The sequence below is a fragment of the Cnephaeus nilssonii genome, assembly GCF_951640355.1.
Source record: "Cnephaeus nilssonii genome assembly, chromosome: 7".
Taxonomy (NCBI): Eukaryota; Metazoa; Chordata; class Mammalia; order Chiroptera; family Vespertilionidae; genus Cnephaeus; species Cnephaeus nilssonii.
The window spans coordinates 10,495,298-10,519,341 of NC_137078.1; the positions used below are offsets into that span (position 1 = coordinate 10,495,298).

General features: G+C 43.2%; 1 pseudogene across 1 annotated transcript; it reads left to right on the forward strand.

Moving 5' to 3' along the window:
- The first annotated feature begins 20,868 nt into the window (after positions 1 to 20,868).
- LOC307102735 (nuclear prelamin A recognition factor-like) lies at positions 20,869 to 22,263 on the forward strand (annotated as a pseudogene). The gene has a single exon. The product of its transcript is annotated as a nuclear prelamin A recognition factor-like (transcript).
- Positions 22,264 to 24,044: the final 1,781 nt, after the last annotated feature.

Here is a 24,044-nt window from a genome sequence, read left to right on the forward strand (position 1 = left end):
AACTTTGACTGGAGTATCATGTTTTAAAGAGCCCTGGCTGGACTCTGAAGACTTGAAGCCAATAAGAGTGCCATGGAAAAAGCCTGGTGTCCTGCTTAGTAGCCCTGAAAATAGCTGGCACTGGAGCATCAGGCCCATACCCTACCATCGCTGGCGGTTGGTCAGAGTAAAAGGGGAGCAATGAGGGCGCCTCTGCGTCCCTGTGGAACCCCCATGCACTCTAGGCCACAACAAGTAGGAGGGCTGCTGAGATGAGCCTTGAAGCCTAGGGCACGGGCCCAGGTGGAGTCACTACAAGTGAGGAATTCACCTAACTCAGCAGATACTGCAGGCAGGCCTGATGCCAGCTGGATGGCTTGGCTTACTGGCTCTACGGGGCACATTAAGATTTAATCATGAAATTCTGGCAAAGGTAGTGAATTACCATTCTTGTTGTGATTATGCAAACAATCAGGCCAAATTGAATACAATAGATAAATTAGTCTTAATTTAGCTCTTTTAATAAACCTAAGGGTAATTTTAAGGAGAAAAATTCTATTTTTATACAAGCTATTAGAACTGAAATGTTTTCTTTCCCTTCCACCAGATCATTTGTTGTAACTCTTGCTATTCTAATTGCTACAGTTTGTCTCTGCCAGTCACAAGCCCACCTCCTTCTGTGCCCAGGCCTCATCGTCCCTCTACAGACAGCAAGGATTTCTTGGCTCTGAAAGAAAACTCCATCCCCCTTCAGCATGGAAGTAGTCAGAGGAACCACACTGAGGTCCATTTTCCCCTGAAAAAATTCAGAGCCAGGATCCTTGAGGTAATATATTAGGCAGTTAGACAGATATGAGCAGAGCAAGGACGATGGGCCAACTAGTACTACCAAATGTAACTAAGTCTTTCCACCTCTACATGTGTGGGACAAGAGGCATAGCCAAAGGGGTTCTTACCCAAAGTCTTGGCCCCTAAAAAGGGGCTGGTAGCCTACTTATCCAAAAGACTTGACCCCATTGTGTCTCCTGCTTCTGGGCAGTAGAAGCAGAAGAAGCAGCACAGGAGGCTGCCTTAAAAACCAGTGGGGCCTCCACAGATTCTAGTGAATAAAAGCTGAAATCCATAACCAATCTTTACTCAACTTCTTACAGGCTTTAAAGTCCACCCATAAAGCATTTCAGAAGCACGACTGAGATGCTTTGCCTCTACCAACTTCTGATTCGGTTCATCCCTTCCACCCTGGTGACTCTGTTTAGGTAAAGAAATTTTCCACCCAAGGACTGACTCCTACCTGGAAAGGACCACCCCACGGCAGTCAAGGTCGACGGGATCCCAACATGTCTTCATCACACCCGGCTTAAGGCAGCCAGGCAAAATAGAGAGTCCAGGACTCTTCAGACCCTCTAAAGATTGTTCCTGGCCCTCATTCTTGGCCCTTATAAACAGGCCCACTGACTTTTTTTGGCAGAGATTTAATTCTATCAAGCTTATAGTCCTCAGGGGTCAATATAACTCCCCCCCAACAATGACCCAAAAGAGTCAATAATTTGACTCATGTACATAAAACCAGTGGGGAATGAAGCACCCATCTTATATAAAAACTGCTGTTTGAAATTTTAACCCTGCTATTTTGGCTTCTGCAAATGCGTGCTTGCTTAAATAATAAGGAAATAAGACTACTCCCATTCCAGAGAGGCCATAAACCTTCCCTGGATGAAGTTATCAGTGCTGGCGCCAGGCTAGGCCTTTGGTTGAGGTCTCAAAGCCCCAGCACATAGGGCTCTTTAAGAACTTGCAAAGGGGACTGGAAAACCCCATATTTGGGAGACAAAGAGAGTAAAAAGATATATATAGGGAAACTTCCTCCATGTTTTTTTGCCCAGAATTTGAGAGACATTTTTCTCTGGGCCCGCACATAGTAATAATAATAATAATAATAATAATAATAATAATAATAATAAATGTAACTCCATCTCTCGAAGTGTTGCTTGGTTCTTCTCTGTTTTTTCTGTAATAATATCTCAGCTGTGGGGGGTTCCCAGTGAGAACTCTGGAGTCTAAACCCCAAGCTGGGCTCCCCAGCCCAGAGCACAAAACTGAGAAAGGGGCCCACATAACATCTGGCTGTGAAAATTGGCAATGTTGCTGTATGCCAAGGAGAGACAACTGGAAATACAGGCACCCCTGAAAGAGCTAATGCACAAAATTTCATGTGTGGCAACTCACCTTGAGCTCTGGCAGATGGAAGGCAGGGTGGCTTAGAGCTGTGTGAGGAAAGTCCAGGGTTTGGGGCTCTGGGATTAAAGCTCAGAAGGCACCCCGGTTTTCTGTGCTGAGTCATTCCCTAATCCTGCAGAGGACATCTTTCTCCAGCTGACCTTCACCATCCAGGCAGCTATTGCCTGGAGAGGGATAGCAATTGCTCCACCCTGTTGGAAAACCTCCTACCTCACCCTATGGAGTCTATACCTTGCAGTGGTTGAGAGCCTGAGGAGAATTGAGACTGAATAACAATCAGACTTCAGGCACAAGCAGATCTCTGGAGGCTTTGAGTCTTTGCTTGATCACCTCCTGGGCCCAGGAAAAGTAGACCTTGGTGCACACCTTGATCCATTCAAAAGGCACACAGCCCCATCAATAGATGCAGAAAAAGCTTTCAACAAAATCCAACACCCAATTTTTATAAAAGCTCTCAGCAATGTGGGAATAGAGGGATCATATCTCAATATTATAAAGGCCATATACGACAAAACTACAGCCAACGTCATACACAATGGGAAGAAAATAAAAGCATTTCCCCTAAGAACAGGAACAAGTCAGGGATCTCCACTTTCACTACTCTTATTCAACATAGTACTGGAAGTCCTAGCCACAGCAACCAGACAAGAAGAAGAAATAAAAAGCATCCAAATTGTAAAGGAGAAAGTAAAACTCTCATTATTTACAGATGACATGATATTATACATAGGAAACTCTAAAGACTCCACCAAAAAACTACTAGATTTAATAAATGAATTTAGCAATGTAGCAGGATACAAAATCAACACCCAAAAATCAATGGCTTGTTTACATACCAATAATGAATTCTCAGAAAGAGAAACTAAATAAATAATCCCATTTACCATTGCAACGAAAAAAATAAGATACTTAGGAATAAACTTAACCAAGGAGGCAAAAGACCTGTAATCAGAAAACTACAGGACATTGAAAAAAGAGATAGAAGAAGTATAAACAAGTGGAAGAATATACCTTGTTCATTGATTGGTAGAATCAACATCATTAAAATGTCCATACTACCCAAGGCAATCTACAGATTCAATGCAATCCTTGTTAAAATACCAATGGCATATTTCACAGGGCTAGAACAAATACTCATAAAATTTATATTGAATCAAAAAAGAACCCCAATAGCTGCAGTAATCTTGATAAAAAAGAACAAGGGAGGAGGAATCACAATACCAGATTTCAAGTTATAGTACAATGTCACCGTAATCAAAATAGCCCGGTACTGGCATAGCATAAAGATTAATAGAACAGAACAGAGATCCCAGAAATCGATCCAAGCCATTACACTCAATTAATATTTGACAAAGGAGGCAAGAACATACAATGGAGTCAAGAGAGTCTCTTCAATAAGTGATGTTGGGAAAATTGGACAGATACATGAAAAAAAAAAAAAGAAATTAGACCGACCACCAACTTGCACCATACACAATAAACTCAAACTGGATAAAAGACTTAAATGTAAGTCTTGAAACCATAAAAATCCTAGAAGAAATTATAGGCAACAAAATCTCAGACATCTCTAGTAGCAATATGCTTACGGATACATCTCCTAGGGCAAAGGAAACTAAGGAGAAAATAAACAAATGGGACTACATCAAAATAAAAAACCTTCGGCACAGCAAAAGAAACCATGAACAAAATGAAAAGGGTCTCTAGCCAGTTTGGCTCAGTAGATAGAGCATCAGCCTGGGGACTGAAGGGTCCCAGGTTTGGTTCTGATAAAGGGCACGTACCTTGGTTGCAGGCTCCTCCCCAGCCTGGGCCCTGGTCAGGGAGCATGCAGGAGGCAACCAATCAATGTGTTTCTCTCACATCAATATTTCTCTTTATCTTTTCCTCTATCTTCCACTCTCTCTAAAAATCAATGGAAAAATATAATTGGGTAAGGATTATAAATAAATAAATAAATAAATATCCTATAACAAATATATTATTTTTTAAAAATAAAAAGGGAGAGGCAAGATGGTGACCGGCAGGAAGGTAGGGAGGGAGAGTGTGTGAGAGAGTGTGGGAGCAATAGAGGAGTGTGTGGACGTGTGTGTGTGTGTGTGTGTGTGTGTGTGTGTGTGTGTGTGTGAGTGAAATAGGGACAGTTAGATCCTGCAGGTCTTCCAAGGGGCTGCCAATCCGAGCATTCTTAGATGACAAAACCCCGCTGCCACCGCAAACACTCCAGGGAGGACACCAGCGGCACAGAGACCACACCATCTTGAAGAACAGAACTGCTTGAGACTAGGATCCTAGCCTCGCCATCACCCAGTCTGGTCTCGGTAGCAAACCAGGACCCTACAGCCACTCTAGTAGAAGACCTGCGACCACAGCTGCAGACCCAGGGACACCAAGACTCCAGGCACCCCAGCCGCAGATTTCTGTGAGTCACAAAGCCAATCTCCCTCCCATGCCACCCCCACGGCAGTGGCATAGGATTTGCCAGACTCTGGCCACACCATAGGGCTTTCTGCACACACACAACAGCTGCAGCTCAACCTGACTTTGAGCCTTGGTGTCGGACACGGGAAGTTTGTTTTCCGCGACCAGGCTCCGCACTTTGGGGAGATTGTTTTCTGCGACCAGATCCCGTGCCCACGCAGGGCAGGGAGACAGCGCTGAATTTGAGCCTGGACTTGCAAACTCGGGGAATTTGTTCTCCGATACTAGGCTCCACGCCCAGGCAGGGAGACTGAGTTGAATTTGAGCCTAGCTGCGCATCCCTGGGAAGATTGTTTTCTGCGACCAGATCCCGCACCCACACAGAGCAGGAAGACTGCACTGAATTTGAGCCTGGACATGAGAACTCGGGGAATTTGTTTCCTGCAACTAAACTCCGCACCCTGGCAGGGAGGCTCTCCTGAATTTGAGCATAGGTACACGACTTTGGGGAGATTGTTTTCTGCGACCAGATCCTGCACCCACGCAGGGAGACAGCGCTGAATTTGAGCCTGGGGGTGCAAACCCAGGGAGTTTGTTTCCCTCGCCCAGGCTCCACGCCCAGGCAGGGAGGCTGTGCTGAATTTGAGCCTAGGTACACGACCTTGGGGAGATTGTTTTCCATGACCAAATCCCACGCCCATGTGGGGAGACAGCGCTGAATTTGAGACTGGGGCACGAACCTAGGGAGTTTGTTTCTCATGACCAGACCCTGCACCCAAGCAGGGAGACTGTGCTGAATTTAAACCTGAACATGCGAATCCAGGGAGTTTGTTCTCCAAAACCAGACCCCGTGCCCACACAGGAGGGCAATGCTGAATTTGAGCCAGGGTGCAGGGACATGGGGAGTTTGTTTTCCACAGTGCACACCCGTGTAACTGGACCCCACACCCACACTAAGTGGCAGTGCCACCTGACTTTGATTCAGGGCAAGCGTACACAGAAGGCTGTTTACTGCAGGGCAGAAGTGGACCTCCTGCCAACAGAGTGCGACTGTGCAACCCGGTCTCCCAAGCAGATCCGGGATCCTGAAACTCCACGCAAGAGGCAGCAATGAGCACCAGTGACTAGACCAGTGATGGCGAACCTATGACACGCATGTCAGCACTGACACGCGTAGCCATTTCTGATGACACGCGGCCGCTGAGGCGGCCGCATGCCGAGGATGAAACATTTGCTGCTCCTGAGGATGAAACATTTGCGACTAGAGTCTTGGAGTTAGACTATAACTCCAAGACTCTAGTCGCAAATGTTTCATCCTCCCCTATTAGACACTCTGTGTCGGAGGTCTGTAGGCCAAAACAACAGAAGTCTGGCACAGAGCGTCTAGTTCTGGGACTTCCAGTTAAGCCGGGATCTTTGCCCTCACTTCCACCGGCAGAGCAGGGAGCAGTGGAACGCAGTGGGGGACACATCTCTGGGGGCCCTGCCATTACCAGTAACCAAATAACAGTTAACCACAGCAACCATTATCTACTGTTCTGGGGTGTCATGGATTTCTAATCCATCATTACTGAGATAAGTGAGGGGGAGGCTGGGAGAGGCGAGGGTTTGTGGCGTGCTATGGGTGCCGTTTCCCGCCATTAGAAATAGTGGCAACCATTTTAATTCACATAAGGAACACCATCTTGCTCCATAGTGCAGACTCCATTTCACCACTATTACTGTTGTGCATCCTTATTAAACCCTATTTCTGCTTATTAACCCTGCCCTTTCCTAAAAGACAGTTATATGCACCATTTTGTGGTTAGTTAGGCTAGTTAACCCCTAATTGCCTGCAGGCCTAACAAGCTATCTATAATTCTGTCTTCTGTCACTGCCCCCCTGATGGAGAACCCAAAAAATAAAAAACTAAGGTTAAGTAAAGGGAGTGGTAGTAGCAGTGGCCGACCCTTTCAAGAGACATGGACTGAGATGTATGGCTTTATAGAAGAAAATGGCAGATCATTTTGCGTTCTATGTACTGAAACGGTAGTAAGCAGAATGTGGAATAAAAATAAACATTTTGAAACTAATCATTCCCAGCTCTTGGAAAAAAGTGAGGATGAAAGGAAGGAATACATTTCCAGGCAGCTACACCTTTATAAGAGCCAATCTAATTCCATCCTTAAATTTATGAAAGGCTCTACAAATTTAACATCTGCAAGTTTGAGCATTGTTCACTCTATAGCTCAGCATGGAAAAGCGCTCAGTGAGGGAGAATTTATTAAAGAAACTCTCCTAAGATGTGCACCAGTTCTATTTCACGATATGCAGAATAAAGATGCAATTATTAAGAGAATATCTGAGTTACCACTCAGTAGAAATATCATAAAAGACCGAATAATGAGACTGAACACAAACGTACAACATCAATTAAAGAGAGACATAAGGAAGTGTAAATATTTTTCGATCTCTCTTGATGAAATTACTGATGTCACATCACATGCTCAGTTGGCCAATATTGGTTGATATTCTTATGGTCTCACAATGAGAGAAGAGTTGATAAAGTTAGTATCAGTGTCAACAAGTAAATCAGGAAGCGAAATATGTAAGGTTGTTATACAAACATTTCGTGACCTAAGCATTGATATCTCTAAAGTTGTGTCAGTGATGACAGATGGGGCACCAAATATGGTGGGGAAAAACGTCAGATTTGTCAAATTGTTTACAGAAGGTATTGGACATCCGATTGTGCCTTTTCACTGCATTATCCATCAGGAGGCTTTATGTGCCAAGGTAGGATTCACCGACTTAAACGACTTAATGTCAGTTGTTACAAAAATAGTTAATTTAATAGCTGCTCGCCCCCTTCACAAGCGAGAATTTTGGCTCTTTTACTGGAGGTTGATTCCACCTACAGTGGACTGCTGATGTACAATAATGTAAGATGGCTGAGCCGAGGCAAAGTTCTTGGAGTGCTTTGAAGAAATTAAGGTATTTCTTGATGATAAGGATCTGGGAAACTTTCCTCAGCTTAATGATGATAAGTGGGTCAACACCCTGATGTTTTTTACAGATCTCTCTGTTCATATTAATGAACTGAACTTAAAGTTACAAGGTTTTGGCAAAAGTATTGACGTTATGTTTGGATACATAAAAGCTTTTGAAAGTAAAGTTAAAATTTTCAAGCGAAATGTAGAAACTAAAACTTATAAGTATTTTCCTTGAGTAACAAAGTATTTTGAGAAGGCCAGTGCAGCTGTACAAAATGAAATGGAACTCTTGCATATGAAGTACCAGCATGTTTTAGACTCGTTACTTGACCAGTTTAGTGATAGATTTAGTCAATTTAGAAGTCTAGAACAGACCATGAAAATAATTAAGTATCCTGATGTAGTAGTCTACAGTAGTTTGGAATTAAATGGTTTCCAATGGATGCAAATTGATGATTTGGATATGCAACTTGCAGAATTTCAAGACAGTATCTGGGCTCAGGTGTTTGTCGACTTGAGGTCAAAGCTTGAGAATCTGGAAAGGTGCCGCTTGGAGAATCAAGAGGAGTGCCACTACAAACAGGAAATTTGGAGTGCCTGGAACCGAATTCCAGACATTTTTCACACCCTGAAAAATATAGCAATGGCTTTACTCACAATTTTTCCCTCTACATACTTTTGTGAGGCCTTATTCTCAGTGTTAAATAATATCAAAACCAACAAAAGAAACAGATTGACAGATGAAGTTAGTAGCACTTGCTTGGGCCTGAAGTGTACAAAATACCAACCTTCAATTGAAGATTTAGCCAATGAAATTCAACAACAAAAAAGTCACTAATAGGCAGGTTAGTTAAAGAATTCCCCCTCCCCCTCACTTATCTTAGTTCACGGCACCCCACACAAGCTAAATAATATCAAGACCAACAAAAGAAACCAACTGATGGATGAACAAAGAAGTCACTAAGCAGGTAAGTTAAATATTTAGTTTTTGGTTTATTAAATACAATTATATATAACAATTATACATTTATGTTATTTAAACTATAAATATCATGAAATAATGTTTTTTCCTCAAAGTGACACACTACCCGAGTTATGCTCAGTTTTTGGGCAAAGTTTGACACACCAAGCTCAAAAGGTTGCCCATCACTGGACTAGACTCTGCTCCTCATTGTGTGTGCCTGGGATCCCTGATTCCCAGTACATTCACACTAAGAGCCAGTGACTCCAATTCGTGGCACATGCGCACACAGGGACCCTGATTCTCAGTGCGAGGTAGCACCAAGAAACAGAGACACTGATACTCAATTCTTGGTGTGAACACAGGGAGCCTCTGATTCCTGACACGCACTAGGGGGCTTTGATTTTTGACACACACCAGTGGGTTCTCTGTTTCAATGTGGCGCAGGCAGGGTCCCTGATTCTAGGTGCTCACATGAGGCCACATTAAGTGCCTATGACTCTGACCCAGAGCAAGTGTGGCTCCCACCAACCGACAGCAGCCACATTGGTGTCAGAGCTGTTCAGTGACACTTGGGGGGTGCAAAACACCCACTACACAAGACTCAGGCCCCTGCAACTAGACATTTGAATCTTCTGGTGATAGTCAGAATGGGGAGACAATGAAACAATCCCCAGAGGAAAGAAAAGGAGGAATTGCCAGGAAAGGAAATAAGTGAAATGGAAGCATGAAACATGACAGAAAAAGAATTCAGAGTATTGGTCATACAGTTCATACACCAGATGGATGAGAAAATCAACAACCTATGCAAAAATCAGGAAGAAATCAAAAGTGATATAGCTACAATCAAAAAAACCATGGAAGGTTTCAACAGTAGACTAGAAGAAGCAGAGGAATTAGTGAGTTAGAAGATAAAGTACAGAAACAAGCCCAATCTGAACAGCAACTAGAGAAAAAAATTAAAAAGTGGGAGGAGAGCCTAAGGGAACTTTGGAACAATGCAAAGTGAAATAACATACGTATAATAGGGCTGCCAGAAGGACAAGAAGAGCAGCAATGATTAGAAAATTTATTTGAAGAAATAATGACAGAAAACTTCCCTGATATGGGGAAGAAAAAAGTTACACAAGTACAGAGAGTCACAAGCAAGATGAATCCCAAAAGACCCACACCAAGACACACCATAATTACAATGGCAAATGTTAATGACAAAGAGAGAATCTCAAAGGCAACAAAAGAGAGACAGAGAGTTACCTACAAAGGATCCCCCATCAGCTTATTAAATGATTCCTCAACAGAAACACATCAAGCTAGAAGAGAATGGAAGGAGGTATACAAAGTGATGCAAAGCAAGGGACTGAATCCAAGAATACTCCATCCAGCAAGACTATCAATCAAAATTGAAGGGGAAATCAGGAGCTTTGCAGACAAAAAAAGGCTAAGGAAGTTTATGCATACCAAGTCAGCAATGCAAGACATGCAGAAGGGAATGCTGTAAAAAGAAGAAACAAAAAGGTAAGAAGGAACACAGCCTTAAAAAATAAAAATGGCTACAAACAAGTACCTTTCAATAATAACTTTAAATGTAAACGGACTAAATACTCCAATTAAAAGACATAGAGTGTCTGAATGGATAAAAAAACATGACCCATATATATGCTGTCTCCAAGAGACCCACCTCAGAACAAGGGACTCACACAGACTGAAAGGGAAGGGATGGAAAAATATCTTTCAGGCAAATGGAAATGAAAAAAAAGCTGGGGTAGCAATACTTATATCTGATAAAATAGACTTCAAAGTGAAGGTCATAACAAGAGATAAGGAAGGCCAATTCATAATAGTAAAGGGAGCAGTACAACAAGAGGATATAACCCTGGTAAACATATATGCACCCAATGCAGGAGCACCCAAATACATAAAAAAAAAAAAAAAAAAAACTCCTCGAAGATATCAAGAGAGAGAGATTGACAATAAGACAATCATAGTAGGGGACTTTAATACACCACTGACATCACTGGATAAATCCTCTAGACAAAAAATCAGCAAAGAAACAGCAATCCTAAATGACTCACTAGATCAGATGGACTTAATTGACATCTTCAGAACATTTCACACCAAAGCCATGAAATATACGTTCTTCTCAAGTGCACATGGGACATTTTCAAAAACAGACCACATACTGGGTCACAAGCAAAGTCTCCCCAAATTCAAGAAGATTGAAATCATACCAAACATCTTCTAAGACCACAATGGCATAATATTAAAAATAAAAACAATCCAAAACACTCAAACACTTGGAAGCTGAATAGCATGTTATTAAATAATAATTGGGTTACCAATGAGATCAAAGAAGAAATTAAAAACATCCTGGAAACTAATGACAATAAAAACATAACAATCCAAAACCTATGGGACACATTGAAAGAAGTCCTGAGAAGGAAGTTTATAGCTCTACAGGCCTACTTCAAAAAACAAGAAAAAATGGTAGTAAATCATCTAATGCTACAACTAAAAGAATTAGAAAGAGAGCAACAAGAAAAGCCCAGAGTGAGCAGAATGAAGGAGATAATAAAGAGTAGAGCAGAAATAAATGACATAGAGACCAAAAAAAAAAAAAAAAAAAAGAAACCAATACGAAAGGTCAATGAAACCAAGAGCTGGTTCTTTGAAAGGATAAACAAGATTAATGAACCTCTAGCCAGGCTCACCAAAAAGCAAAAAGAGAGGAACCACATAAAAAAAATCAGAAATGATAGAGGCAAAATAACAACAAACCCCACAGAAATACAAAGGATTGTTAAAAAATACTATGAACCACTCTATTCCAACAAACTAGACATATTCCTAGAAAAATACAATCGTCTAAAACTCAATCAGGAAGATTCTAAAAATTTCAATAGGCTGATATCTATGGAAGAAATTGAAGCAGTCATCAAAAAGCTTCCAGCAAACAAAAGCTCAGGGCCAGAGGGCTTCACAGCGGAGTTATACCAAACATTCAAGGCAGAACTAAAACCTATCCTCCTCAGAATATTCCAAAAAATCAAGAGGAAGGAACACTTCCAAGCTCATTCTATGAAGTCAGCACCACCCTAATACCAAAACCAGATAAAGACAACACAATGAAAGAGAATTACAGGCCAATATCCCTCATGAACATAGATGCCAAAATCCTCAACAAAATTCTAGCAAATCGGATCCAACAGTACATCAGAAAGATCATACACCATGACCAAGCAGGGTTTATTCCAGGTATGCAAGGATGGTACAATATCCGCAAATCAGTAAACGTGATACATCACATAAACAAATTGAGGGAGAAAAATCAAATAGTCATATCAATTGATGCAGAAAAATCATTTAACAAAATCCAATACCCTTTCTTGATAAAAACTCTCAGCAAGGTGGGAATAGAAGGATCATACCTCAACATCATAAAAGCCATATATGACAAACCCACAGCCAGCATCACACTCAATGGACAAAAACTAAAACCATTTCCCCTAAGAACAGGAACAAGACAGGGATGCCCACTCTTGCCACTCCTGTTTGACATAGCACTGGAAGTACTAGCCATTGCTATCAGACAAGAAGAAGAAATAAAGGGCATTCAAATTGGAAAAGAAGAAATAAAACTGTCCTTATTTGCAGATGACATGATACTGTACATAGAAAACCCTAAAGACTCCATAAAAAATTATTAGACTTAATAAATGAATTTGGCAAGGTAGCAGGATACAAAATTAACGCCAAGAAATCTATGGCATTTCTGTACACCAATAGTGAACTTACAGAAAGAGAGACTAAAAAAGCAATCCCATTTACAATCGCACCAAAAAAATTAAGATACCTAGGAATAAACTTAACTAAGGAGGTAAAAGACCTATATGCGGAAAACTACAGGATACTGAAAAAAGAGATAGAGGAAGACGTAAACAGATGGAAGAACATACCATGTTCATGGATTGGTAGAATCAACATCAGTAAAATGTCCATACTACCCAAAGCAATCTATAGATTCAATGCAATCCCCATTAAAATACCAATGGCATATTTCACAGACCTAGAATGAACTCTCCAAAAATTCATCTGGAATAAAAAAAAAGACCCCGAATAGCCACGGCAATCCTGAGAAAGAAGAACAAAGTAGGTGGGATCTCAATACCAGATATCAAGTTATATTACAAAGCCACTGTTCTCAAAACAGCCTGGTACTGGCAGAAGAACAGACATATAGATCACTGGAATAGAATAGAGAACCCAGACATCGACCCAAACCACTATGCCCAATTAATATTCGACAAAGGAGGCATGAACATACAATGGAGTCAATACAGTCTCTTTAATAAATGGTGTCGGGAAAATTGGACAGATACATGCAAAAAAATGAAACTAGACCACCAACTTACACCATACACAAAAATAAACTCAAAATGGATACAGGACTTAAACATAAGATGGGAAACCATAAAAATACTAGAGGAATCCACAGGCAGCAAAATCTCTGACATATGCCAAAGGAACTTCTTCACTGATACTGCTCCTAGGGCAATGGAAATGAAAGAGAAAATAAACAAATGTGACTACATCAAAATAAAAAGCTTTTGCACAGCAAAAGAAACCATCAACAAAACAAGAAAGACCACTACATGGGAGAACATATTTGCCAATGTTATCACCGATAAATGTTTAATCTCCAACATTTACAGGGAACACATGCACCTTAACAAAAGGAGGATAAACAATCCAATCAAGAAATGGGCAACGGACCTAAATGGAAACTTTTCGAAAGAAGACAGCAGGACGGCCAAGAAACATATGAAAACATGCTCAAAGTCACTAATCATCTGAGAGATGCAAATCAAAACAACAATGAGGTACCATCTCACACCTGTCAGAATGGCTATCAAGAAATCAATAAAAAACAAATGTTGGCAAGGATGTGGAGAAAAAGGAACCCTGGAGCACTGCTGGTGGGAATGCAGACTGGTGCAGCCACTGTGAACAGTATGGAGTTTCCTCAAAAAACTAAAAATGTAACTCCCATTTGACCTAGTAATCCCACCCTTTAGGAATATATCCCAAGAAGCTAGAAACATCAATCAGAAAGGATATATGCCCTTTTATGTTCATAGCAGCACAATTTACAATAGCTAAGATTTGGAAACAGCCTAAGTGCCCATCAGCAGATGAGTGGTTTAAAAAACTTTGGTACATCTACACAATGGAATACTATGCTGCACTAAAAAAGAAGGAATTCCTACCATTTGCAACAACATGGATGGAACTGTAGAGCATTTTGCTAAGTGAAATAAGCCAGTCAGTGAAAGATAAATATCACATGATCTCACTCATCTATGAGAAATAATAAACAACATAAACTGATGAACAAAAGCAGATCCAGAGACAGGGAAGCATTGATCAGACTGTCAAACCTCAGAGGGAAGATAGGGGAGGGTGGGGTAAGGGGGAGAGATCAACCAAAGGACTTGTATGCATGCGTATAAGCCTAACCAGTGGACACAGACAACAGGGGGTTGAGGGCATGAGTGAGCAGGGGGGTTTGGGAAGGTAATGGGTGATTGAAAACAAATATGTAATACCTCAATCAATAAAGAAATTAAAATGAAAAAAAAAAAAAAAAGAAAACAGAACCCACTATACGGGAGAACATATTTGCCAATGATACATCTGATAAGGGGTTAATATCCAAAATATATAAGGAACTCATACAACCTAACAAAAGTACGGTAAATAATCTAATTAAAAAATGGTCAAGGTATCTAAATAGACACTTTTCCAAAGTGGATAAACAGATAGCCAATTGACATATGAAAAAATGCTCAAAGTCACTGATCATCAGAGGATGCAAATTAAAATGACAATGAGGTATTCCCTCACACCTATCAGAATGGCTATCATTAACAAATCAACAAATGCCAAGTGCTGGCAAGGATATAGCGAAAAGCGAACCCTTGTACACTGCTGATGGGAATGCAGATTGGTGCAGCCACTGTGGAAAACAGCATGGAGTTTCCTCAAAAAATTAAGAATGGAACTTCCATTTGACACAGTGATCCCACTTCTAGGAATATACCCCAAGAAACCAAAAACACCAATCAGAAAGAATGTATGCACCCCTATGTTCATAGAAGCACAATTTACAATAGCTAAGATCTGGAAACAGCCCAAGCACCCATCAGCAGATGATTGAATAAAAAATCTGTGGTACATTTATACCATGGAATAGTATGCAGCAGTAAAAAAGAGGGATCTTTTACCCTTTGAGACAGCATGGAGGGACCTGGAGAGTATTATGCTAAGCCGGTCAGAGAAAGGCAAGTATCACATGATCTCACTCATATGTGGAATCTAATGAACAAAATAAACTGATGTACAAAATAGATCCAGAGACATTGAAGCATGGAACAGAGTGCGGAATTTCAGAGGGAAGGCAGTGGTGGGTGGTGAGTAGGCAGAGATCAACCAAAGAACTTGTATGCATATATGCATAACCCATGGACACAGACAATAGAGTGGTGAAGGCCTGGGTTGGGAAACAGGGGCAGGTGTGAAGGGGTCAATGGGGAAAATGTGGGACATACATAGTGCTTTCATCAATAGATATTTAAATTTTAAAAAAGCAAGTCATACAAACATCCCAGATTCAAGGACTGGAGATAAAGTAAAGCATGAATATTCAGAGGTGTGGCTCATTGGGAGAGTCATTTGTGGACACTAACTATGAAAACCTAAAATATGTTAACCTCAAAAATTAGCATGATTATTTCATATGATTTAGAAAACTGTCACTCATAGGCATGTTACTGAGATGGCTATCCAGATTCCAAATGGAATTTTGACTTGGCAGTCAATGCTATGTTGGTGCATTATCCACTGATCCTATCTAATAAAAGAATAATGTGCAAATTGACCGTACTTCCACTACACCCACAAGCCATGCCCACCAGCCACACCCACCAGCCAATCAGGAGCGAATATGCAAATAAACCCAACCAAGATGGCTGTGACCACGGAGAGCAAGAGGGAGGCTTGGGTTTCCCCGGCAATGGAGGAAGCCAAGCTTTCTGCCTGCCTTTGCCGGCCTAGGCCTCCACTGAATGCTACAAAGTTTCAATGATAGAAGATAAATAAATCCCAACAAAAATGATGGCAGCCACGGAGCTGGAGAGAGCAGGAGGCTAGGGTTGCCCCAGCTGATGGAGGAAGCCAAACTTCTGCAGCCCTGTCTGGCCTAGGCCTCCACTCCAGGCTACAAAGTTTCAATTATAGAAGATTAATAAATCCCAGATACCAGGGCCTTCGCTTGGGTCGCCAGGGGGCGTGGCCGGCCTGCAAACCACCACAGGCCCCTCGCCCAGACCGCCCCATGCCCCAAGGGAACCCCCACCCTGATCCGGGACACCCTTCAGGGCAAACAAGCTGACCCCCACCCATGCACCAGTCCTCTATCCTATCTAATAAAAGAGTAATATGCAAATTGACCATAACTTCAACACACAATATTGCTGCCCCCATGTGGTCAAAGATCCTGCCCCCATTTGGACACAAGATGGCCACCACAAGATGGTCAGCAGGGGAGGGCAGTGGGGAAGGGCCAGGCCTGCAAGGGAGGGCAGTTGTGGGCAATCAGGCCAGCAGGGGAGGGCAGTTAGGGGTGACCAGGCTGGCAGAGAAGGGAAGTTGGGGTGACCGGGCCTACAGGGAAGGGCAGTTGGGTGGGACCCAGGCCTGCAGGGGAGAGCAGTTGGGGGGGACCAGGCCTGCAGGGGAGGACAGTTGGGGGGGACCCAGGCCTGCAGGGGAGAGCAGTTGGGGGGGACCAGGCCTGCAGAGGAGGGCAGTTAGGAGTGACCAGGTCTGCAGGGGAGGGCAGTTAGGGGCAAACAGGCTGGCAGGGGAGCAGTTAGGCATCAATCAGGCTGGCAGGGGAGTGGTTAGGGGCAATCAGGAAGGCAGGCAGGCGATCAATTGAGAGCCAGCAGTCCTGGATTGTGAGAGGGATGTCCCACCGTGATCGGGCCTAAACGGGCAGTCGGACATCCCTTGAGGGGTCCCAGATTGGAGAGGGTGCAGGCTGGGCTGAGGGACCCACCAACCCCCCATGCAGAAATTTTGTGCACCAGGCCTCTAGTTATTTAATAAATCCAAACATGCATTTTCACTCTGAAACTGCACAACTATGGCAAAGCATGGACATTAATCATCACATTACCTTTGATAGCTCAAGACCTAAGAGTTCAGAGCCTATCACAAGAAAGAGTCTGCTGAAAACTTCTGGAAAGGGTTTTTTTTTCCCTGAAAAGAAATAGACAAAGAAAAACTTAGTTTTCTGTTTTTTGGTTATTATGTGAAAGTATGATGCCTGGAATCTTGTGAGTATGAGGAAAAAGTAAAAAATTGTAGAGAAACAACTGAGAACCTTGACATAATGAGGAGTTATAGCAACCAGTTCAGAAATTTCTTATCTCCAGCTTCTTATGTGAGACATTAAGCTTCTTAATTTTAAACCACTCTAACTGAATATTCTGTTACTTACAACTCAGTGTACTCTTATTGATACACTAGAGGCCTGGTGCACGAAATTCGTGCATGGGGCGTGGGGTGTCCCTCAGCCCAGCCTGCACCCTCTCCAATCTGGGACCCCTCGAGGGATGTCCAACTGCCTGTTTAGGCTCGATCCCGGTAGGACATCCCTCTCACAATCCAGGACTGTTGGCTCCCAATTGCTCACCTGCCTGCCTTCCTGATTGCCCCTAACTGCTTCTGTCTGCTAGCTTGATCACTCCCTAACCACTCCCCTGCCAGCCTGATTGATGCCTAACTGCTCCCCTGCCAGCCTGTTTGCCCGTAACTGCCCTCCCCTGCAGGCCTGGTTCCCTCCCAACTGCCCTTTCCTGCAGGCCTGGTCTCCCCCAACTTCCCTCCTCTGCCAGCTTGATCACCCCCAACTGCCCTCCCTTGCAGGCCTGGTCCCTCCCAACTGCCCTCTCCTGCTGGCCATCTTGTGGTAGCCATCTTTGACCTCATTGGGGCAGCCATCTTGTGTGTTGGAGTGATGGTCAATCTGCATATTACGCTTTTATTAGATAGGATATCTCCAGGCCTCCCAGCAGTGGAGAGTAAAGGAAGCTGGTAGCAACAGAACACTAATGGCTACTAAAAGCATATACTAGTAATCACCTGTCACACTGACAGGAAAGTTGGAGCCTTTGGGGCTCATGGTTGGGAGTCTACTCTTTTAACTATTCTTCCTGAGTCCAGGTAGCCTGAGAAAACAAGTTTGTGGTTTTGTTTCCTTAGAATTTGTTTTACCCATCTAACCCTTAAATATTTGCTCCTTTTCTAAGGTGGTCTTTATCTTGGAGAACTAAGATTATATTTAAGGGAGTTTATCAATAGTTATAAAAATAACTTGGTGTTGCCTCCATCTGTTCCACAGATTGTTACTAAATCCAAAATTAGAGTCAAATAACCTTTCTTGGGATAGCGTATTATTCTCTTAGGGTTGCCTTACTAAAGCACCTCAAAATTGGTGGCTTAAAATAAATGTATGCTCTCACAGGAGGCTGGAGGTCTGAAATCAAGGTGTCCTCAGAGTCAGGCTCTCTCTGAAGGCTCTAGGAGAGGCTCTTCCCTTGACTCTCCCTTGCTTCCAGTAGTTGCCAGTAGTCCTTGGTGTTCCTTGGCTTGAAGATGCATCACTCCAATCTCTGCCTGTCATCATGAGGCATTCTCACTATGTGTGTTTATGTCCAAATCCCCCTCTTTGTATAAGGACACCAGTCACTTTAGCTTTAGGGCCCTCGTTATTCTAGTTTGACCTCATCTTAACTTGATTACAGCCACCAAGATCCTATTTTCAAATAAGGTCAAATTCACAGAAGCCCAAAGTTAGGACTTCACTACATCGTTTTGAGACCCAATTCAATATATGACAAGGTCGTTTAGAGAAAAATAAATAAAAAGTAATAAAACATCCATTTGAAGAAATGCTCAACTTAATACAAATTAAAACAAGATACTACTATATCATGAAATTTTGAAGAATTTCAGATTGGCTACTCAGTTTGGAGAATGGGCTGAAGACTTGGGCACTTTTATGCACGATAAGGGAAAATATAAACTATTATTGTCTTTGTTTAAGGCAGGTTAGCAGCATCTGTTGAAACATACCCTCTGGTCCAGTATCTAGCATATTGCAGGCATGCAATATTTGTTTGTTGACTTAATACAGGATTACTTTAGGCCCACAGGGGTGGGGGATGTCTAGCCACAGGCCATGTAAGGCCCATGAAATCATTTGGTCTCATCCTTGCCAAGGCATTAGGAGTGAGTTCATTAAATGTTTGAGCAAATATAGCAGGCTAATTTTTAAGTTGATAATTTTGTATGGCCCGAGAATGATGTTATAAATATCCAAATGCCCCTTGGCAGAAAAATGGTTCCCCACCCCTACTTTAGGGAATGGAAATAGCATAGACATTACTGTCAGATAGAGTTCAATTTTATCCCTGGCCTTGCTATTATTTACTAAGTAACTTTTAAGCAATTTACTTAACTTCCTTTTGAGCCAACTTTCTTTTCTAGAAAATATGTAATGGCACAAAAACTCAATTTCTTTAACATGACCCTTTCTCCTTTCTGTCTGTCCACTCCCTTCCTTGATTATTAAGGACTTACAACATCAGATTCTGGTGAGCATCAAACTGTCTTAAGAACAAAGCCTCAGGTCTGTTGATCATAGCTCCAGTCAAGCTAAAGAAAACATTTTGATTTCAGTGTGATTGCCAAGTTATAAAAGAATGACTTTATTCTCTCCCAAATGATTTATCTGGCCACTCAAGAGAATTCCATTTCTTCAGTTACTTGATGCAACTTCTTTTTACATTCTCCTTCCTCATCATCTAATCACCTCTCTATCTAAATCCAGCCTTCTCAAATCTACTCTTAGGCTCTTTCCTTTTGTGCTGACAACAGGTCACTAGTACTTTATTTAGAAAGATATTCTCCAGAGATTATAGAAATGTTTCCTATTACATGTTTCAATGTAAGAAACATTTAAAATTGTAGGGATTTTTTATGAGTTTATTTGAGGCAAAATTGATGACAATTGACAGGAAGCAAGATCTCAAATGCTCTGGAGAATAGAAATTTTGCGGTTTCTTTTATGCATTTGAGAGTAAGAAGGAAATATCACATGAAGGTGGGGAAAAGCAAGACAAGGATTGCATTATAGGATAGTTAATATTATGTGCTCTTTTGACAGTGGTTATGTCTTAGATCAAAGGTGTATTAACCTAGATGCACACAAAAAATGGACAGGGCTTGCTTAAAGCAAAAATAAACCTTTTATTAAGAAGTTATATGCCTGGGGCATGGCTGCATTCATGACCTTCCCAGTTAAGAATTTATGATCAGATTACATTGTAAAGTTATTTGCCGTAGAACTCCATTTTTGTCCACAATTTCCCTTTTTGGTCATAAATCAGACTAAAGGATGCATTGATGACCAATCTTTTGGTCAGATCTTGTGGTCTCACAGCATTAGGAAGGCTCATTCCTAGGAAGTCTCAGTATCAATGTTGTGTTGTTTAAACAGTGGACCATGGAGTTTAGAAATTCCATAACCATGGAATGTAACTTGAGGCTGAATTTTTTCCAAAAGGGAAGGGCAGGTAAATGAAAGGCAGTCAGGTCTTATGGCCCTCACTGCAAGACAAAATAACAAAACAAAAAAATAAAATAAAAAATCCTCCATACTCTGGATGATTTCTATCCTGTGAACCATCATGATCTGAGTTTTGCCATATCTCATTTTTTTGTATTTTGCATCTAGTATAACATTTACATAAGCCATAAAAAGAGAGTATTAACAGTTATTTTATACATGGTCAATAATCATAAACAATTGGATTATATAGAGCAGGGGTCCTCAAACTTTTTAAACAGGGGGCCAGTTCACTGTCCCTCAGACCTTTGGAGGGCCGGACTATAGTTTAAAAAAACAACTATGAACAAATTCCTATGTAGTCCTGCAGGTTAAATCTCCAGAGGACAGGTCAGGCACCAACAGATCAGAGCTTCCGGCATGATCCTGACAGCGCTGCTGGCCTCCTGGAACTCGGCCTGGGGCACTGCGGCCGCTTCCCCTCCCTAGATGCTCCACAAGGAAGAAAGGATACTGCCAGCAGTGCCAGGGGCAACCAGCGGTGACTGACTGCTCTCCCTCTGCTTCCTCCAGGCCACTCGAGCCGGCCCCCGCCCACCCCACTCCAGATGAAGTGTGATCACTGCACACAGAAAGAATGTAGTAAAAAAACCCAAAACTGATGACCAAGAGAATGCCGCAGTCAACGTCTGGAGTCCAGCTCAGGAGAACGAAGAGAAGGGAGAATTCCATAAGTTGGCCAATGTCAAGATATTTCTGAGTGACTGCCTGGCTTGTGACAGTTGTGTGACCACAGAGGAAGGAGTCCAAGTTTCTCAACAGAACACCAAGGACTTCTTCCGTGTTCTGAACCTTAATAAGAAATGTGATACCTCACAGCACAAGGTGCTGGCAGTGTCCGTGTGTCCTTAGTCTCTGCCTTATTTTGCTGCTAAATTCAGCCTCAGATGCATCCAGAAGGCTCTGCGGCTTTCTCAAAAGCCTTGGGGTTCACTGTCTTTGACATGAAGATAGCTGAGGACTTCAGCATCCTGGAGAGTCAGAAGGAATTTGTGCGTCGGTACTGCCAGCTCTGTGAGGAAGAGCCCCGGCTACCCATGCTGACCTCCGCCTGCCCCGGCTGGGACCGATATGCAGAGCATGTGCTGGGTCACCCCATCACCCCCACCTCTGCACAGCCAATTCTCACCAGCAGATCATGGGCTCTCTGGTGAAGGATTACTTCACCAGACGGCAGAACCTGTCCCCAGACAAGATTTTCCATGTCATTGTGGCCCTGTGTTATGACAAGAAACTGGAGGCCCTGTGATAAGATGTTCCCACAGCTTTCCATAGTTCCCAGGGTGCTGACCGTGTGTTAACCTCAGGTGAAATTGTCCAGATAATGGAGCAAAGTGACCTCGCCTTGAATGACACCTCAGTGGACACTCTGTTTGGAGACATGAAGGAGAAGGAGGTGAGGCTCCATGAGGGTGCCAGCTCTGACGGGCACCTGGCACACATCTTCAGGCACATGGCCAAGGAGCTGTTCAACGAGGACGTGGGGTGCTCACCTACCGCACTCCGAGGAACAAAGACTGCCAGGAGGTCACCCTTGAATGGGACAGAGAGGTTATGCTACGCTTTGAGGCTGCTTATGGCTTTCAGAACATCCAGAAGTGGTCCTGAAGCTGTAGAGGGGAAAGTTCCCCTGCTATTATGTGGAGGTCCTGGCCTGCGCCGGGTATGCCTAAGCGGCAGGGGCCAGGCCCAGGTGGACAACAGGTGAGCAGACAGGGAGGGCACTGCTGCGGCAGATGGAAGGCATCTACGTTGCCATCCCAGTGTGGCCCGCAGAGACCAGCGCCCATGTGCAGGAGCTGTACCAGGAGTGGCTGGGGCAGGGTGGGGGTGACTCCCCCACCCTCACCCAGACCCATGCAGCCCTGCCACACCGCCTAGCAGGGCCCAGGGCAGCCTGCCAGGTAAAGGTCCAGCAGATGCCCGGCCTGCAGGCCGCCTGAAGAGGGGTGTCAGACACGTGAGGTAAAGGCTTAGCATCTCTGTCATCACTTTGGTTTTCAGAATTCCCTGCTCCCCATCTGTCGGCTCCCTCCCTCTGAGGGGCGCTGTCGTGGTCACATGGGTGCAACTGGAATATTGTATCTCAAGAGGATTGCCCCAATGTACGTATCCTTTAATCTGACGATGAAAAAATCCCAAAGAACAAGAATGGAGACAGACTACTGTCCTTTAGGCTTAAAAAAACCCCGGAAGTGTCCTGCGAAGAGCTGATACTTGGTTCTGCTTCAGAGAGATTGGATGAGGAAATGCCCTGGCTTGGCTCTGACTTTACCCACTTACATTACTCTTGAGGATGTCTTTGCCACAATGTGAATAAGCTGCCACCTTTTGGAATAGGGGCGCATACGAAAGTCTGCATTCCCAACTTTTCTTGAAACAGATCTATGTTTTGCAGCTGTGGCCACTGTCCTGAGATCAGGTCCTGTTGACCAGGTCATGCCCCTGGGAATCAGGGGGCACTGGAGTGGAGCCACCCCCACCCCTGTGCCCTTTTACATTCAGGGATTGAGCTGAACTCACTTTGGGGCAGGCCTGGCAAGGGTGACAGGTGTCGCAGATGGAAGGATGGAGAATGGAGAAGCGAACACCCTGCTTGGTCCCTCCCTGTGTGGGGTCAGGCAGATGAAGGCCAGCCAGCCCGCCCCACAATTGGGTGTGATAGCATCCTCTGTGTCCACCTCTCACCCTGTGGGCCCGGCCACTCCCTTCAGCTCTGGGCAGCCCTCTGTGTTCCACGACAGTGCACTCTGCCCTCACATGCTGCTCGCCCTAAGTGAGAAGGAAGAGAGCAGTTGGCCCACAGACAACTACACAGAAAGATAGGGCTCATGGCTGGTGAGCGCAGTGGCAGTGGCAGGAGCCTCTCCTGCCTTCATGGCAGAGCTAAGGAGCAGTGAGCTGAGTGGTAAGGAGCAGAGGGGTCCCGGACTGTGAGAGGGATTTCCAACTGTTGGCTTAGGCGGGAACTGGCCTAAGCTGTCAGGCGGACATCCCCTGAGGGGTCCTGGACTGCAAGAGGGTGCAGGCTGGGCTGAGGGACCCCCCCCCCAGTGCACAAATTTTGTGCACCGGGCCTCTAGTGATATTATAATGTTGGATGCATATCATTATACATTTATCCAAACCCATAGAATGTACAACACCAAGAGTAAATCCTAATATAAACTATGGACTGGGTGTGATTATGATGTGTCAATATAAGTTCATCAATTTTAACAAATATATCGCTTTGGTGAGTGATGTTGATAATGTGGTAAACTATGCATGGGTGGGGGCAGAGGGTATATGGGAAATCTCTATATCTTCTTCTCAAAAAAAGTGAGGAGCCTAAAAAACTAAGTCTAAAAAAAAAAAAAAAGGCTGATCCCAGCAGCAGCAGAGAGGCAGTTGTCCCTCAGAGTCTCTAAGTGAAAAAAGAACATCTTTGCTGTGGTAAGAAAAATATAGAGGATGCCAAAAATAAAAACAATACATTGACCTCCTAGAATCCTCTCAGAGAAATAAAGGAGTTAGTGGGACTTGAGATCCCATTACTGCTGTTGGATTGAGAGTCACTCTGATATTATTATTGTCTTCTTGTTGTTATTGCTAACCCCAAGCTTTAACTACCATTCATGCTAGGCTGTGTGGCCTAAGAAAATGAGAGATACACTTGTCATTTAGAAAAAAAAAAGATATTTAAAGGTTTAAAAAAACTTCTTAAAGGTCCAGATGGAGAGTC